The sequence below is a fragment of the Gorilla gorilla genome, chromosome 18 (assembly GCF_029281585.2).
Source record: "Gorilla gorilla gorilla isolate KB3781 chromosome 18, NHGRI_mGorGor1-v2.1_pri, whole genome shotgun sequence".
In the NCBI taxonomy this organism is placed as follows: domain Eukaryota; kingdom Metazoa; phylum Chordata; class Mammalia; order Primates; family Hominidae; genus Gorilla; species Gorilla gorilla.
The window spans coordinates 114,039,234-114,053,556 of NC_073242.2; the positions used below are offsets into that span (position 1 = coordinate 114,039,234).

A 14,323-nucleotide genomic window follows, 5' to 3' on the forward strand; every position below is an offset into this window, starting at 1 on the left:
TGATCCGCCCGCCTCGGCCTTCCAAAGTGCTGGGATTACAGGTGTGAGCCACCTCGCCCAGCCAAATTGCATGTCTTAACACCCCCTCTTACTAGCTGAGAGGTCTTGGCAAACCTGTAGGACTGAGATTGTCAAGTTTATCCATCTTTAAATGGGGCCACCATCTAACACAGAAAAGCCACAGGGATCAGAGAAGAAATCATATGAGTGGGTTCCATGGGCTGTAAATCCTGAATGCGCATGAGATGGGAAGGTCAGTAGACCAATGATTTTCTCTTCATAGATTCTTGCTGTGTCAACTTGGACAAAAACCTTAATTTTCGGGGACCCTGATTCTTTTTCTCTGTAAGGAGAAATTATTGGTCTGATGCACACAGTGGAATCAAACGGCAATTTACTTGGAATGAAAACCTCTCTCTCCCAGTGTCCTTATAGCAACCCCAAGGACAGACTCCAGTTGGCTCTATCTGTGCCTCATGTCCATCCCTTGAACCAACCATGGGCCAGTAGAATGTAGTACTCGGATTGACCAGGCACCTGAAGTCTAAGACAGCTTCCATCAGTTTCCTGATAACTGGCATTTACTGAGCACTTTCTCTGCACTAGATCCAGTGTGTCATGCACATTGACTTATTTCACCTTCTGGACCACAACGTAAAATAAGCTTTAGTACAAAGAGAAGTTCTATAACTTGCCTGTGGTCACATGGCTGAAAAGGGGTGAAGCTGGAATTTGTAAACAGGTTTCTTGGACTTCTAAGCCTAATTTGTAAATGCTATGTTATACTGACTTGGTTGCAGTATTGGTGGGAGAGGGCATCCCAAACAGCACCTGCTTGTTGCCAAGCCCTTGTGGATTTAAGCTCAGTTCCTTCCCCAGACCTTGTCGTGCAAACCTCCATTCTGACTTCACATCCATAGTAGGCGAGATAATGGCCCTCCCAAAGGTGTCCATGCTTTAGTGCCCCAGAAGCTGGGAATATGTTGCCTACCTGAGGGACATTGCAGATGTGATTAAGGAGTCCTTGAGTCGGGGAGATGATTCTGAGTTATCTTGGTGGATCCACTCTAATCCAATGAGTCCTTAAAATCAAAGAACTTTTTCTGGCTCAGAGAAAATGTGAAGACTGAAGAAGAGAACGGGAGAGATTGCAGCATAAAAACAACTCTGTCCAGCACTGCTGGCTTTGAAGACAGAGGAGGGGCCACAAACCAAGGAACATGGGCAGTCCCAACAAGGTGGAAAAAGTGAAGAAATAGAGTTTCCCCTGGAGCCTCTGGAAAGGAGTGCAGCCCTTCCAGTAGCTAGATGTTAGCCCAGCATCCTGTGTTGGACTCAGAACTATAAAATTTACAGATATGTTAAGACACCGTGCTGTCGTAATTTGTTACAGTAGCAATATGAAAGGGATGTAATATTCAAGGCAGAACCAAAAACACCAGGAAATGCTGCAGCCACTACCTTCTAACCAGCTTCAAAGGTCAGCCAGTCATCAGAGTCAGAAGCTTTGTTTTGTGGGGGCAGTGGTGGTTATTGTTTTGGTTTTTTTTTTTTCCTCTTTATTCTGAAAAGTGCCAGCTCTCAAGCTGGGGCAAAAATAGCTTTGTGTTGTAGCCTCAATCAATAGTCCCCAACCTTTTTGGCACCAGAAACCAGTTTCATGGAAGACAATTTTTCCAGTGGGATTGGAGGAGGATGGTTTCCAGATGAAACTGTTCCACCTAAGACCATCAGGCATTAGTTCTTTAGATTCTCATAAGGAGCATGCAAGCTAGATCCCTTGCATGCACAGTTCACAATAGGTTTTGCACTCCTATCAGGATCTACTGCCATTGCTGATCTGACAGGATGCCGAGCTCAGATGGTAATGCTCGCTTGCTAGCCCACTGCTCACCTCCTGCTGTGTGGCCCAATTCCTAACAGCGTACGGACTAGTTCTGGTCCGTGGCCCGGGGGCTGGGGGCTCCTGGCTTAAATGATGAAATTTGCTGCCACTGTTTAAACACTGACTCTTTCACTTCCCCAGCCCAGCCTGTACAATCTTCTTCTTTACCTTCTTTACCTTAGCCCTTTGTCCCAGTTTGGGAACAGTGAAACTGCTGGCAATCCCAGTAATTGTCTTGAAGCAGGCAGGCAGACAGAATGGGAATTCAGGCCAGGGACGGTGGCTCATGCCCGTAATCCCAGCACTTTGGGAGGCCAAGGCGGGCAGATCATTTGAGGTTAGGAGTTTGAGACCAGCCTGGCCAACATGGTGAAACCCCGTCTATACTAAAACTACAAAAATTAGGCAGGCGTGGTGGCACGCACCTGTAATCCCAGCTATTTAGGAGGCTGAGGCAGGAGATCACTTGAACCCACGAGGCGGAGGCTGCTGTAAGGCGAGATTATGCCACTGCCCTCCAGCCTGGGCAACAGAGCAAGACTCTGTCTCAAAAAAAAATTTTTTTAATTAAAGAATAATTTAAGGTTGGGCACGGTGGCTCACACCTGTAATCTCAGCGCTTTGGGAGGCTGAGGCAGGCAGATCACGAGGTCAGGAGATTGAGACCATCCTAGTCAACACAGTGAAACCCCATCTATACTAAAAATACAAAAAATCAGCTGGGCATGGTGGCAGGTGCCTGTAGTCCCAGCTACTTGGGAGGCTGAGGCAGGAGAATGGCGTGAACCCAGGAGGCAGAGCTTGCAGTGAGCCGAGACCTGGCCACTGCACTGCAGCCTGGGCGACAAAGCGAGACCCCGTCTCAAAAAAAAAAATTAAAAATTAAGAATGGGAATTCAGATACAAAAGGAGTTTTCATCTGCCTTAACCGCAGCACAGGAAGAGAAAAACTACATCTACCCATAGCATTATAGAAACAGCCCAGGGCAACTACATGCGTTTGATGGCGTTATAGAGATGGCCCAGGGCAACCTGAGTCTGCTTTTTCATTTGTAAGATAGTGATGATATATACACCTGACCCAGATGCTACGAAAGGACCCAGTAAGCAAATGCTGAGACAACACCCAGTCTAGGGCTTGGCAGCAAATAAGCAACCCCATAAATGCCAGCACCTATTACGGTTGTTGTTGTCATTTGGGTGATAATGGCACTCACCAAATTAAAGACTTTTGAGATCACTGTTATCCATATCAGACTGTAAAGTAGAAAGAAGTCTATATTTTCTCAGTACCACTTTAATGTTAATTTATTACTTAAGTACCAACAAAATTTCAAACAATATTAGAGCCAGAGGAAACATTACAGATCTTCCTCGAATGAGTTCGGTGACTTTCTAAGGGCACGCAGGGAGTTTATCGGGAAGGCCAGGGCTAGACAATCCAAGTTCCCACAGAGCTGATAATGAGCCAGAAGTGGGCCCCCTACACACAGGCATACCTGCTTAGCCCCATCTGTATATCCCAAACTCACACAGCCTCTTTAATAATCCTCTTAATAGCAGTGATAACTAAACATATTCAGCTTTAATCACAGTTGCACGCATGCCTTCTCCCTTAAATCTAAGTAATATCCCTGCAGCTATTCCAAAAGGAACACTATAACTGGCTATTTGCCATAATAAGGATGAGGAAATTTTGGTTGATCACATTTTAAATGGGAAACTGTATTTAGAGAGATTTTAAGCTGCAAAATTAAAAATGCAAACGTGAAATTATTTTTCCATTAAGTCTTCTCCTTGGGGAAATCTCCTCCTCTGTTGCAGTTGGGCAGTCTGGATGGGCTGGTTACCCTTCTGTGGGGTGTATAGTGAAACATCAACTCCCATGAGGCTCATTCTCAGGGGTTGAGATAATAGTAGTCCCTAGTGGGGTCGTCTAAGAGCCCTTGGGAGGGCACTTATCTTCATTTAAATATTACATAAATCTTATTTCAAAAGGCATTTCTACTGTAAATATTAGATCATCTGTCTCTAAATTCTCCAACTGTCTCCATCTATCTCTAAATTCCCCAACTATCTCCATCTATCTCTAAATTCTCTGACAGTGCTGAGATGTAACGAACAGCATTAAAACACTAAGCACTGAAAAAGAGTTATCATGCTGAACACACTGTTGTTTTTATTCTAATTTCTAAATCCATGTCTCATTCAGCATTGGTTGTAGTCAAGAGAGAGACTGTTCAATCCCAGTCTCTCCATGCCTTTTTTCTTTGTTCATTATGGTGAAGGGATCATGGCTATATAACTGTTTAATTAGCAGGAGTCACCTTGAGAAATGTCCCCAGGGTGGTCCTGCTCAGTTACTAGTGGGGTAGTTATATATAAATTGCTTGGTCCACCTGACTGAAATATAGTGGATTCAGTTTAGGGAGTATGAAAGTCTCAGATTAGAAGACAAGATGGAGGTCATTCCACCCAAACCCCCTCCCCATGAATACCTCTGTCTTTTTTTTTTTTCTTTTTCATTGTAGATCTAGGCGAGCTTGCTTCTTCAGGAAGTTAAGCCCCATTGTTAGGCATCTCTGAAGTACAAGCAGTACACAGTATTTATGGTTGGAGGTCAGACTCTGAAGTCCAGTGTACATGGATTGGAATCCTAGCTTTGCAGTGTACAAGCTAATTGGATGACATATATTAAACTTATTAACAGGCTTTGTCTTTTACCCAGAAACTTTACTTCTGAAAACTAGCCTAAAAAATAATAAAACCTTAATATTTGAGTTTATATCTGTAAGGATGTTTGTTGAAGCATTGTTTTTTGTAGGTACAAAAAATAAAAGGTTAGATCTCCATTCACACTACACTGTACTACATCCCTTCTAGGAAATACTATATGGCTTTAAAAAATAACTGATAATATCTATGATTTACTAGCCCAGAGCAATGTACACAGCTTACATAAAGAAATGTGCATGCCATTTTTTTGTGAAAAAAAATCATAAAAATTCCCTGTGTGTGTTTTTATAGGATTCTGTAAGGATAGTAAAAGACATGGATGATCTGTACTACTGTTTTCTGAGTAATATAAATGGAAATAGAGATTTTAATACAAGCACAAAGGAAAATTATGCATAACAGAATTTTATCTATTAAACGACCACATAAAAGAAAAATACAATATTGATATTGATTTTAAAAAAGATGAAAATAGATGTCAACATATTGAACATTTGGTCAGGTGATTATGGAGCGCTAATGTTTTTCTTACATTTCTGTTATTTTAATATGTATTTGTAATAAAATAACGTTATTAACATCACTTATAAAGGAAAATTAGAAACTACAGTCCTAGTTAAGTAGGAGTGCAAAAGAACTTGTGAAATGGGGTTGGGTAAGAATCTAGTGACTGCTCTGGAGTTGCAAGCAGAGGGTGCCTGATGCAGACACTGAGCTGGACATGAAGCATGTTCTCTGAAGATTATTGTCTGTCTTCCTTCTAAACCCATGGCTCTGCGTACCTGTTCCTGCTGGCCCTTGAAGAGGTTCATATATTTGAAATGAGCATTTTGGGGGTGTTCAGCTTGGTGCTATTCATGATAATTTGTAATAGGTTAAATGCTTTCAATTAAAGCTTAAGTCAGTGAAGCTCTCAGTTGAGAAATATCAGAAAATTGAGTGCACTGTAAAGTCAGTCTCTGTAGGTCTCCATAGCTTGAATTTTGTGGAGTCACTATTGAGCTGACCTTGTGCTGAGTTTTATGATTCTCATATTAGACACCTTCTTACACATTCAGATGGCATTTCCAGCTGGCTGTCTAAAGTTGCTTCATAGTCACGGAATCAGGACCCCAGAACAGAGAGCCAAAATTGAGCACTGTTTCCTGAGAGCACTGTGGCTCTGTCCTTGAGGACAGATTTGGCCTGTGTTAAGTTGTTGATGAGCAATTGTTAGGATTAATGGTCTTTGTCAGTCTACTCCTTCTATAACCCAGCACCCAGGCTTTCACATCAACCACGCACCAACCATCACAGCAGCTGTTTTCAATCTGCCCATCATCTTAACCACACACACAAGGCTGCAGAAATCATCTCATTAACTTCCTTATTTTGTAATGGAAGACTGAGGTTCACAGAGGGACAGTGACTTTCCCAAGTCACTCAACTGGTCCTGACAAAGATGGACTAGCCTATGGCAATCTCAGATTGCCACCTCTATGTTGAAATGCCATTTACTAGTAAATAGCCCCTTGGCAGAGAGGAACCCATCAGGGAGGCGGTCTGTGCATGGTGGGTCAGAGGCAGAGCTGTGCATTCACACAGACTGGATTCAAATATCGGTTCCTTCATGTTTTAGCTTTGTGACTTTCGCTGGGTTCTTTGATGTCTCCACTCCTCCATTTCCTGTCCTCTAAAGGGGGAATGCTGGCAGTGTGTTTTCATGGGATAGTTACAAGCATTAAATAACTTTCTTCCGGTAAAGTTCTTGGTGTTGTTTCTGACATCTAATAAGCAATCAAATGTTACAACTGCCACCACCATGGTAGCACATCCTCTTCTGGGTAACACCTATGTTAAATCAATGTACATGGCTTGACTCAGGTGATATCTGTAATCTTGACTTTGTCTGTTTACATGTATCTAGGCCCCTGGTCTCTGCCATCCGATAAATCCATTCAGCCTTTCAGCCTCAGTTTCTCCTGGTAGAGCCTGGCATGGCCTGAAGGCGGCACAGTATAATAGAAATAGGAAGGCGTGTGTGATAGACTAAAAGATGGCTCCCGCAGACACCCAAGTCCTGATCCTGGTACCTATGACTATGTTACCTTACACACCAACAGAGACTTTGCTGGTGTGATTAAGTCAAGGATCTTGAGATGAGGGGTGAGGGGCTTATAAAGCAGAGTTTCCCTGCACAAGCCCTCTTCTCTTCTCTGCCGCCATGTGAGACATGCCTTTCACCTTCCACCATGATTGTGAGGCCTCTCAGCCAGATATGCTCAATTATCTAAGTTGTCCCTAAATGTAATCACAAATGTCCCTATAAGAGGCAGGCGAGTGGTATTGACTGAAGAAGAGGAAGGAGGCAATGTGATGTGGCCACTAACCAAGAAATGAATTCAGTCTCTAGAAGCAAAAAAGGCAAAATATAGATTCTCTTCCGGAGCCTTTGGAAGGAGTGTGGCCCTGCTGCCACCTTAAGTTTAGCACAGTGAAATGGATTTTGGACTCCTGGCCTCCAAAACTGTAAGAGAGTAACTTTGTGTTATTTCAAGCTAACAGTTTGCGGTAATTTGTTAGGGCAGTCACAAGAAGCTCTGATATGGTTTAGCTGTGTCCCCACTCAAATCTCATCTTTAATTTTACCTCCCACAATTCCCATGTGTTATGGGAGGTACCTGGTGGGAGGTAATTGAATCATGGGGGCAGGTCTTTCCTGTGCTATGCTTGTGATAGTGAGTAAGTCTCATGAGATCTGATGGTTTTGTAAAGGGGAGTTTCCCTGCACAAGAGCTCTTCTCTTGTCTGCTGCCATGTGAGATGTGCCTTTCACCTGCTGCCGTGATTGTGAAGCCTCCTCAACCACAAGGGACTGTGAGTCCATTAAACCTCTTTCTTTTGCATATTGCCCAGTCTCAGGTATATGATTATCAACAGTGTGAAAACAGACTAGTACAAGCTCATACAGTGTAGAAGTCACTCCTCAAAGGTGACTTCTGTCACCACCCTCACCCCAAGATTAGAAGAGTTCCCTATTGCATATACACATTGCACCTTGAAATTCATTTTCAAAGCATTCATTGCACTTGGGACTATTACTTTAATGCCCAGGACCTGGAACCAGTGCTTGGAACATGGGAGTCCCTTAATAAAATGTTACTGGATAAATGAATATTTGTCTTCCCAGAGAGACAGTGAGCTTCCTAGAAGCCACATCCAGGCTCTTTGCTGCTGCATCCAGAGTGCCTAGCTCAGCGCTAGTGCTGAGCTAGTAGGTTCTCCATAAATATTTGCTGAATGAATAAATGGCTGCTTGTCTCCTCAAGTAGCCTATCAGCTCCACATTCACCATGTCATTTTCTTCCTCTGCAATCTCTGCAGTGGCTTGCACCATGCCTGGTGCCTTGTAAGTGCTTTGCAAGCAATCATTGGCCATCTGCCTGAGTAGTCACGCTGGTCCGGACTTGAGCGATCCTCTCCCTCTGTCCCTTTGCACTAGAGCAGTTGTCCCATTAAGCCATGTGAACCCTGCCAGTGTGTGTTATGAGCCATGCGTTGTGCCAACATCCTGGCAGACGGAATTCAGCAGTGCCACGGCAGAGAACCAGCGGCCTCCCCTGCATCTGAGCAGCGTGGCTTGTTAGTTCCCAGTCCTTCAGCCACCAGCTGTTTCTAACACAAACTCGTGGTGACAGAGCTCTCTGTAGGAGAAGCTAACTACAATTGTCAGTCTGCGGAGCATCAGGCATCTCTAAAAGGATTCCAATTATTGTTCTGTTCTGCCTGCTCCTATTACGGTCTACCTCAATATCAGCTCTTATTCAGGGAGAGGAGAGCGAGATGCTAACTCTGTCTCCACTCACTCTTATGCCAGAGGACCAGCAGATGCCAGCAGCTGGTGTCACGCTGGAGAAGGGTAAACATAGGTAAACTTCCCCTCAATGCGACGGCTCGCTTTTCATTGGTGTGTATTGCACTTAAATGTTCTCGGAAAATCTCAACTCAGTGTGACTCGCAATGTCACCACTGAGCGGAAGATAAATACTGAGATGCCCAGAGGTGAGTCATTTTTACAGGGCATCCCCCAAAGACAAGATGGGAGGTGCCTCCCACACTCTTCACCTCCTCCTCTGTGGGCAGCAGGTCCCTGCCTGAAGCCAACAGACAGGAAGTCGGATCTGTGTAGGCAGAGTTGGCAGGTTTCTCAGCACTCATGATAGCTCATGGGCATTGCAATAAGGACCCAGCACAAGGAGGTGGTGGAATGGCACGGCCCACGGCTTCCTTAGTTGTGGAAGTTGTGAGGATTTAAGTATAATTTACATTATCTTTTTTTTTTTTTTTTTGAGATGGAGTCTCACTCTGTCACCCAGGCTGGAGTACAGTGGCACTATCTCAGCTCGCTGCAACCTCCACCTCCTGGGTTCAGGTGATTCTCTTGCCTCACCCTCCTGAGTAGCTGGGATTACAGGTGTACACCACCACGCCCAGCTAATTTTTGCATTTTTAGTAGAGATGGGATTTCGCCATGTTGCCCAGACTAGTCTCAAACTCCTGACCCCAAGTGATCCGCCCACCTCAGCCTCCCGAACTGCTGGGATTACAGGCATGAGCCACAGTGCCTGGCACATTAATCTATTTTAAAAATCTAGTTGGACTTATTTTTAAACTTGTTTGTCAAGGCAAAATTCACATGACATAAAAATTAACCATTTAAAATGAACAATTCAGTGCCATTTAGTGCATGGACAGTGTTGCATAAGGCACCACCTCTACCTATATTCTCATCGCCCCCAAATGAAAACCGCATACCTGTTAAGTAGTTGCTCCCCATCCTCCATCCCCCATGCCCTTGGTAACCATTCATCTACTTTCTGTCTTTAAGGATTTACCTATTCTGGATGCTCCATGCAAATGAAATATACAAAGAGGAGCGCATTAGGAAGGTGATCTGTTCATGGTGGTTCAGAGGCAGAGCTGTGGATTCCCACAGACTGGATTCAAATACCAGTTCCTTCATTTTTCAGCTTTGTGATCTTGGCTAGGTTCTTTGACCTCTTCATTTTTCCTTTTCCTGTTCTACAAAGGGAAAATGCTGGCAGTGCATTTTCATGGGGCAGTTGCAAGCATTAAATAACCTTCTTCAGGTAAAGTTCTTGCTGTTGAATCTGACATCAAATAAGCAATCAAATGTTACAACCACTACCTCCTCTTCCTGGCTAGCACCTATGTGAAATGAATGTACATGGCTTGACTCAGGTGATGCCTGTCTTTTGTGGCCTTTTGCGATTGGCCCCTGTCACTTAGCACAATGTTGTAAGGTATATCATAGTGTTTACTGATCCGTATGATAGCATAGGTCAGCACTTCTTTTCATGGCTGAATAATATTCCACTGTATGGATAGGCCACATTTTGTTTGCCTATCCTTTCATTGATGGACATTTGAGCTGCTTCTACTTCCTCGCTATTATGAGCAATGCTGCTATGAGCATGCATTTGCAAACAGTTATTCTTATTTAAATGTGAATTAGCAGTGCACATACACACCCAAAATTGGGTCATCAAAGCCATGATTTTATTGATAATGATCAAGGATTTCTTCTTTACACAAATTCATTAGAGCACAAATGTCAATGTCTAGGACAATTTTATAGGACAATCTGAAGAAAGCAACAGCTCAGCTGTAATGTGGATATGGTTGAAGTCATTAGTTTAATCATATCTGCAGAGTTTCTTTTGCCATATAAGGTAACACTCACAGGTCCTGGGAATTATTAGGATCAGGATATTATTGGGGTCCTTTTTCAGTCTACCATATACACTATGGCCTGAAGGTTCATTAAGAGTTAACTGGGAGACCAGAGCATAAGGGGTGCTCCAGGCAGAGGGCACAGCATGCGCAGAGGCCCTGGGGCAAGAGGGAGCCTGGTATGTGCAAGAAGAAAAGAGATGCATGGCTGGAAAGAGACACAGGCTTTTATTGGCCAAAGTAAGGACTTGGGTCAGCATCCAAAGGACAAAGAGATGCCACTAAAGAATTTCAAGAAAAGGAGTGATAAGTTGATTGGCATTTTAGTAGATGCTGTGGCCACATTGTAGATGGGCAAAGTAGAGGGACATAATTGTGGATTCAGAAGAAGTTAGGAAGCTGTTGCAATAGTTCTGGTGAGAGGTGGCCAAGGCAAAGGTCAGTGTGTGACAGTGAGGACGAAAGGAAGAGGACAGTCACAGGCATCTGTGACTTACAGCTGACCAGCTCTGCTTTGCTACTTCATTCGTTGATTCCACAAGTGCATACTGAGATCTCAACATGGGGAAGGTGTTATGCATGGTGCTGGGAATGAAATGCTGAGCCAACTGGGCAATCCTGGACAGGTTAATTAACATTTAGGCCTCATTTTCCCCAAGATACGATAATGTTCATTTTTTTTGGAGTGTCATGAATATTAAATGAGTGAATGGAGGGAAAGAGCTTAGGACAGTGCTTGACACAGAGGAAGTATTTGGAACAGCAAGCAGGAGAAAAGGAAGGAAAGGAAGGAAGGAAAGGAGGAAGGAAGGGAGGGAGGGAGGGAAGGAAGGAAGGAGAGAGGAAGAGAAAGAGAAACAAAGAAAAGAAAAGGAAAAAAGGAAAGAAGGAAGGAAAGGAAGGAAGGAAGAAAAGAAAAGAAAGAAACCCATGAACACCCACAGAAACAACCACCCTGGCTTTGGCCCTCCTCTCTCTAGAGTAGTCATTGAAAAATTCACCCAGGACAACATTTGCATGAACACCCAGGAAATGGGTGGCATATGGCATTTGGCATTATGAGGCATTGAGAAATCCTTTCCGTAATATCCACTGAGTATATACTGTGAGCCAAAACTATGATAGCTGCTATGGGGGAAAAATGAGTAAAAACCAACAGTCATTGTCTTCATAGAGCTTACAATGTAGTTGGGGGGACCAATATTAGTCAAATAAGCATAGTAACAAAGATAGTACAGGGTAAGAGGGGGAAGACCGTGTTTCAAGAGAGTCTTTGGTGGGCTGAGTTGAGCTGACCATGGTAGTCATGGAAGGTCTCCTTGTGGACGTGATCCTTGGGGTGAATCAAGAGAATGAGGTGGTGTTAACTGAGCAGGAAGGGGTAGAAAGAACATCACAGGGAGAGAGAAAAGGGTGAGCAAAGGTCCTGCGGCCAGTGGGAATGCAGTGAGTGTGGGTGCAGATAAGGCTGGAGAGGCCACCAAGAGCTGAACACCCATGGAACCTTGTAGAACAGGCTGATGGGTTTTGTCTTTATACTAATGGAAATGGGAAATCCTTAAAGTATATTAAGTTATATGGAGATATATACAGAGATGCATCTTTGGAAAGATCATTCTGGTTTGAGTGTTAAGGGGAGATGGAGAAGGAGATAAGAGAAATGCCCACTAGGGGACTACCATATTGGTTCAAACAAGAGACAGCAATTAGGTGGTACAGATGGGGAGAAGGCGCCACTTCGAGGGCTGTTTAGGAGAGAAAATCAACAGCAGCGCTAGTGATAAATTGAATAGAAGAGGTAATGTAGGGTCAGGTGGCCAAGATAACACCAGCGTTTCTTGACTGGTGCAATCGAAATTGAAATGGGGATGTTGCGGATGGAGGTAACTAATGCCACAGGTGTTTCATCTTCTCAGTAAAGCAGAAGCCTGGCTCATTTGCTGAAAAAGAGTGCATTGAGAACTAAGGCCGAATTTTAAGGACGTACAAACATTTTTGAATGGCAGCTGTGGGGATTCGAGCAACAAGAATGACTTGCAGAAGTGATGACTTAATTGAAATCAAATTGAAATACATAGAAACCACAGATTTGGAGTAGGCATTTCATTTGATATGTCTCAAAGGCCCAGCAGGATGCTCTATCTACAAAGAAAGTACAGAATAAGTATTTGTTGAGCAAGTAGATAAAACCAAAGAGCGATTTTGCATGACTTTCCTGAGCCAACTGGGACAATGAATTGGCTGATCTATGCGAGACAATTTGTCCTGCTATATTTCTTTCCATGGCAATCCCTGTGTAGAACTTTAGCCTGCAACCTAAAGGTGAAATGCACTTAATTTGGCTTGAATAATTTACTTGGATTCTTCCTTATCAACAGGACTTGAATATATAATGTATTTGAATTTGAATTTGGTAGTTATATGATTGTTTAATTCTTGGGGATTGGAATATGAGGGAGATAGGAAGAAAAGGAAAAGGAACCATTTGCTCACACTCTGGCAGATCTAAAGAAGGTTTCATTACTGTAGGGCTTCTCAGAACCTTCAGTACCCTAAGACAGAAGCTTCTTAGACATTATTTCTTCTACAGGAAAAAAAAATAGTTGCAAAGAGCAACTACTTATAGTTATTACCTAATATAGTGGCATTCTATGGAAAGAAATAAATCTATATTAGATTACCTTGAATTTGATAATATCACATTTTAGCCCCTTGGAAGGAATTGTACTCTGGAATTATATCTTTGGAATATCTGATCAGGCCATTATACCAATCTTCCCATGTTTCCTACCATATTTCTAAAATAATATTATTTTATACCATAACTATATTCAAGATAGTGCCTATTTCTCTATTGCCTTCCTAGGAATTTAATTTTGTTGTCTAAATGGGGGAAGTCTGTTTCCTTTCCCAGTTATGGCCCAAATAATAAATGTTGATGTTACCGTGCTATAAAAATATGTCCTCTATAAATTGCTTTGCTTGTCATTAAGATGTTTCCTAAACAAGTTGAATATGCGCTATGTTTTTGCCAGACACTTGCAGCAATCTTAAATTACCTGCTGTGTCTATACATATTCAGAAGGCCATAATGGAAATGTGCCGAGTGGCTCAGGAGAAAATCATTTATAAAGATTAGGAGAGGACTTGGGAAGCTCTGCCTCTTGTTGCTTGGATTGTGCACAAATACATTTATTTCTGGGTATGTTTAGGTTATTTCTTTTGAGATTTATTTTGGTTTGCACAGTTTCCCAAGCATTAGTCATCACTGTCCCCTGAAGCAGTTACACTATACTCATCTCCATAGATGATCAATCAGAATCTTGAGACTGAATTGACCAGTTAAGACAGACCAACAACTTGTTGATCTAGTGGAGGGGGAAAAAATGCAGTCTGAATTGAAATGACTTTTATGAGATTTCACCCAGGTGGTTGTTTCTAAATTTATACTCAAAATACAGAGTGAAACTTGAGAGAACATTTGCAAGAAGGAATGTGATCCTAAAATAATAGGACATCCTTGTTGGGTGAGTTGAGGAAGTATGATAGAGCCATAGAGGAAAAGGGTAGATTGGCATCGACTTAGTAGCTCTGACGATCATTTTTATCAGGGATGTGGATGTAGGCACAGAAAGAAAGGTATAGCTCTTACATTAGCAGAAGAGACAAGGTTGGAAGGAATAATTGTCCAGTTAGAATGCATCGTCTGTTTTTAAAGACATATTAAACTGGAATAACCCATGTACAAGTATTTATCCAGCTTGGATACCTGGAAGTGGAATTCCTGGTTGAAAGGTATATTAATATAAAATTGTGTAAAAAAATATATGTTAGAGAATGCTTAATCGTCCTTCGCAAATATCATGCCAATCTACATTTCAACTACCAGGGCACACACTTGAACCCATATAAACAGTGGTCTATTCTGAGGACTTTTCAGAACTTTTATTAAACCAAGATACATTGTAA

At 42.7% G+C, this 14,323-nt stretch overlaps 1 protein-coding gene across 3 annotated transcripts in view; it reads left to right on the plus strand.

The window, feature by feature from the left end:
* Positions 1 to 14,323, plus strand: part of CDH13 (cadherin 13) — a 1,164,256-nt gene that overhangs the window by 897,922 nt on the left and 252,011 nt on the right. The window lies entirely within an intron of this gene.